General features: G+C 38.3%; 1 long non-coding RNA gene across 1 annotated transcript; it reads left to right on the top strand.

Moving 5' to 3' along the window:
• Nucleotides 1-30: 30 nt before the first annotated feature.
• On the top strand, nt 31-4,431 carry LOC146437879 (uncharacterized). The gene is made up of 2 exons (XR_014851578.1): nt 31-116; nt 481-4,431. It is a non-coding gene; the product is annotated as an uncharacterized LOC146437879 (long non-coding RNA).
• Nucleotides 4,432-5,326: the final 895 nt, after the last annotated feature.

Raw genomic sequence — 5,326 nt, 5'->3', positions numbered from 1 at the left:
TCTAGATCTAGATCTAGATCTAGATCTAGTCACCAGCAGTTTTTGTCAACAAGAATGTTCGTTTTCTGTGCTGATTCAACTCTACCGATATTGAAGCATGAAAGTCAGATGAGCATGTACATGGTGAAATTATGATGCCAAATTTGAAAACTGAAAATTTTTATTGTTGTGCAGTTACTACCTACCTCTGTTTCCTTCTCCTGTATGAATTCTTTACATGCCTGAATAAACACAGATAATATAAACATACATGGCAAAATAGCAGCTTAAAATAGGGGTGTGAAGGGCTCAGCAATTAGCCACAGTTGCTAAAATAAGGTAACACAGGCTGAATTCAGCAGGCAAAACCTCTCTCTGGAGCAACTCCAGGGCACATCAGTTGGAGGCCTTGTCAGAAAGGTGTTTGATGGTGACCTACTTTACCCTATCCCTTTGGAGGTGGTTGCTTTTCCTTGTTATACCTGTTTTTTGTCCCCCCAGGCTGCCTTCAGACTGCAAGCTAAGTCTGTACGGGTTGCACTGTTACCGAGAATGACCATGCTCCTAACAGCAGTTTTCAGCAGTACGTAATTTGACCTATTGTGTTTACTGAAAGAGACATCAAAGGACTCTCTGGAGCGCTTTCAAGATATGTCTATTTTTATTACTTTGATGTAATTGATTACTAGTCAGATCTGGACCATCCTAATTCGGTTGCTACTCCAGTGCTTGTTCCAGGATGCAAATGTACTAAGCAAACCACAACCTTTGAGGAGTGTTTGGGTTTAACAAATCATTTGACCAATGTACCTAATATACTTTAAAAGTTGCTAGTTCAGATAAAATGTTAATGCTTAGAAGTAATTACTTAAACAGGCCAGTTAAGGTGTTTCACAGGCTCCCCAGTATGGGCACGGCTGTTCAGGGGTCACAACACACTGTGTGGATTGAAGTGCAGGCTTCCATTCACCTGCCTGGCTACATGCAAAGTACAATTTTCACTCTTTGACTAGAGGGACAAGGAATTAGTTAGCCTGAGCTAAACAGGACACTGATGGTGTACGTCGTCGTACACCTTTTATCTCAGTAGTTTTCCCTGTAGAGATCAGCCAGTGTTTCCAGAACACCTGGGGCAGGGACCCTCACTGAGTTAGGAGCCTTAGTGCCATTGATGTCACAAATGGCCCGCAGCAAACTACCTCTCCTGGCCATTCCTCCTTCTTCTGGGGCAGTCCTGCTGGTGAATTGTTCACATATTTGTAGCTAAAGAAACATTACATTTCAGCTGAGGCAGGAGGTTGACTTTCTCTCACTCCTCATTGAGAGGGTTTTTTCTTTCTTGAACATTCTTTCTCTCTTATTTTTGTTTTATCCCATTGTGTTTCATACAGAGTAATGCTATGTTTCTCTGGGGAAATTATTACAGTCTTGTAGTGTGCTGTGTTTTAATTGTTTGATGCTGAATTGACTTAATTTAATGATTTAAGAAAATAAGAAAGTCCACAGAAATACTTCAGGGCTTTTTGTTTGTGTGTTTGTTTGGTTTGGTTGTCTTTGAACTGTCAGAAGTATATGCTGTTTATTTAGACAAGGGATTCAACCAGCCAACTATCATGAGGAACTAGAAGTCATTCTACTTTTCTTTCTGTCCTTTTGAGCAATCTCATCTTTAAAGATTTGCCTGATCTTTTCTTTGGTATTTCCCAGTTAATCACAAGGTATCCAGGAGCTTACTTAGACCTCAAATATCTAGATAATTACAGCCAAATATATATTTTAGAAGGATGGCATGTTATTCTTGTTTGCTGTCTTATTGTAATTTGGTAAATATTGTTGATGACTCTAAGTCACCAATACTGAAATTAGGCAGTTATTTGATCATTATGGTTAGGGGGATGGACCAGGGCAGTATTTCTGAGAAGCTGGGTTGTGACATGGTAGTCATGAAATATGGCCAGGTTGCTGAAAATTTTGCAAATCATAAAGCAAAGGCAACCTGATTTCTGTACTCCAAGTGATTTTTATTCTTCAAGGTCAAGCATGCTTTTCAGTTTTTCAAAAAATTTTACATCTATTTGTCACTTTTCCAAGCAATAGATGTGAACTTGTTTTTGTAAAGACAATGAGGACTGCAAATTGTTTTGCTTTGCTTTGGAAAATGGGACATCATCTTATTAAAGAAATACCCCCTGAAAAATACTCACTTAAGGAGTTGGTAGGGGGATCCAAGATACTAATTTCCTCAGACATAGTGATTTAAATTCAAAAAAACAGCACAAAAGATAATTTCCTTCCAGACTATTTGGTGACTTATCTGAAATGATTTTAGGATCTCTGTTTAGCTCCCATATTAGAAAAGCACTGCCACAAACAGAAATGGAGGACTCAGGTACTTGGAGACTAAATGATACCCTTACACATTCATCATTCAGGATATTTGACAGTATCAAATCATGTTGGACAGGCAATTTGAGGGATTATGTGCATCATTGGTTTCTACTGTACTTGTTTTCTGAATAATCATAACATTTCTGTTATGATTATAACAAAATGATTTGTTATGATTATAACAAAAATAATTTAATTTCTCTTGGGAAAGCAGTTAAAAAAATTCTCAAGTGTTTCAATTAATTAAACACTATCACAGAATTAATTTCTGATAAAAGACTTCCTGTTCTGCAACAAAGGGAGCACTAGGATCCTTTCCTAGTTTCCAAAAGCACTCTCCTAGCATGTTGTTCAACATGAATGCCTCTTAATTATCATGTACCTTTCACAGCCATTAGGATTACATCTCCTGTAAAGTAAGTTTTGTAAATTTTGGGGTGATATGTTTATATCCTACATTTTGTGTTAGTCACTTTTTTCCCCTTTAAATCAGCAGAGAAAACAATTTATTTTAAAAAAACCTATTTACAGACTTTACAGCTCTGTGCACTGGGGTGGAGTACAGAATTTATATAAATTTGTGGCAATATCTTGAAAAGTAAGCGAGGAAGCAACTTAGAACTCTAGGGAATAGCCAGCTATGTAGATTTAGAAGTGCACTGTGCTATAACTGAGTTACGGTCCAGAGGATGGGGAATGTCTGGAAAAAATTGAAGAGTTAAAGCATTTGTAAGATAGGCATAAATGAGGCTGTATTAATCTTATTTACCAACTGTAATACTATTCCATGTTATTGCCTTGGAATCAAGAGAGCCACTTTTTTCTTGCTTTCATCTCCATCTGTTGGACATACACTTGTCTAAATTGAACAGGCATGGTGTTTTGGGGTTGGGTTTTTGGAGGTTTTTTGGTGGGATTTTTTGGTGGGTTTTTTTGCTCTTTTTTATTCTTGTGAGATGCCAGAGAATGAGTGTGGGTTACTGTGAATGCCAGACCTGTCTAACCTTGAAAAGGGGAGCCAGGTTCAGAAATCTCCTCAGTGCTGTTGTTGCACAGCAGTCTGAGAAGGAATGACAACCTGCTGTTTCACTGCAGTGTCACTGGGCATTGGGACACAGGAAGAACTTAAGAGTGGAGTGCAGTCCTACAGCAGAGATCATCTACTCTGTCCTCAGCAGGGGAAGCTGGTAGTTTTTCCTGTGCTATAATTAGCCACTGCCAATGAATGCACATTACGTCACAGGAATTAGTCTTGTGGCATTCTCACCTCTGCCTTCCAAAATGAAGGAAGCATCTTTCAGTGACTGCTCTTATGCCAAGGGAGTAAAGTACTAAGAGAATAAATATACCCTCAGTTATCTGGTGAAGAATATAACTGCACTGATCAATGCAGTTTGAAAAGGAAAGGTGAGTGGTCTGCTGCTGAGAATATCCTGACATACATATAGCTTCTTGTCCCCAGAATTCCCATCATGAGCACAGCTTGTAGTATTTTGATAGTGGGTTCACTTTGCATCTGTTCATTTAACAGTGTGTACTTCCCAGATTATGTCAGCTTTGTCCTCTGTAGGTCCTTTAGTGAAGGGGAGGATGTATCTGTTTTCCATCACTGCAGCTTCCTCCCAGGGGACAATATGGGGATTTTGCAGTCTGGTTTATTGCAACAAACCAGGCAGAACCTGCCACAAATCAATAACATATCTGGTCTCTTATGTACATATTACTGAATCCTAAGGATGCTTGTTCTGATTTGAGTAAAACTTGTGAAATAGCAGCTCTCTTGAAGCCAATAAAGCTCCAAATCTATGCAAGTCTGTATGTAACCTGCAATCAGAACACTCTGGATCCTCATGAGCAACACATACCGGATCAGCTACCCAGTGTGGATGGAAAAACTGGATGATTCGTGTAGTGGGTCAAAATGTAAAACTCATTGCAATATTAAATTCACTATGTACTTTCTTGTGCATTGTTAGTGCTACTTGACTGATGTTGCTTACAATAGTTTCATGTCGTATAACTCATTGCTTTCTGTGCTTTAAATAAATGCAGTTATGCAACTTAGGGTAACTGAGTGGATATTCATAGTTTTATCTGGTGCTATTTCTACAACTCTTAGAGTAGCTGTAGAAAGCACTACCTGTGATAACCGCTTCATAAAAAGACAGCTCCAGCTTGGAAACACCCATACAACGTAAGCAGAAAATAACTGAACTTTGGTTGGGGATATCTGGGAAGTTATCAGTGAATACACTTATTTTTTCTTGAATTGGGGGTTTCTTCAACTTTGTTTTATAGTCAACTCAGGGGTAACATTTCCCACTTCTCAGCAGTGGCACTCAGAGAAAGTAATTAAAGTGTTAAACTCATGGCTGAGAGATCAAAGTATGGCATTTTTCTCGAAAAAATAAAAACAGTGTCTGCTGTTCTGTTCTCTCCTGCACAAAGTTGCCAAGTAGGAACCTGATGCAATTCTTAGAAATCTTGCCATTTTTCTTTACATTCCTGTTTTCATTCTTTTCAAAATTAATTCCCTACAATCTGCAACAATAAGTGCCATTCTAAGCTGCAGGGAATTTTAAAAATCAACAATAATACATGCTGTTAGTAGGACACTGCAATTACTTAGGCAATTACAATAGCACCTGCTTTCAAAATGTAATGGTTACATTGTAAAATTCTTGGACATTAGTTAGATTAGAAAGTAATACCATGCTCATTTAGTAGTAGTTTTATAATATGAACATTATGCTATCACAAATTTACCCCACTGATTCTGTTATAAATGTGATTTGTTTCCTTAACTTATTTTTCTCTCGAAGACTTTGCCCACCATGGACAGGTAGCTATTTTCAATAAACACCAGCAGAAGCCACTTAAGGTGCCAGGTCTCAGAGTCAAGTGAAAGCAGGACACTCTCAGCTTTCTTCTCTGGGCAACTAAACTTCTGGAGGTAAAA

The sequence above is a fragment of the Lichenostomus cassidix genome, chromosome 4, assembly GCF_008360975.1.
Source record: "Lichenostomus cassidix isolate B80296 chromosome 4, HeHo_3.0, whole genome shotgun sequence".
NCBI lineage: Eukaryota > Metazoa > Chordata > Aves > Passeriformes > Meliphagidae > Lichenostomus > Lichenostomus cassidix.
The sequence above is the reverse complement of the archived record's forward strand: the minus strand, read 5'-3'. Positions and strand labels throughout refer to the sequence as shown.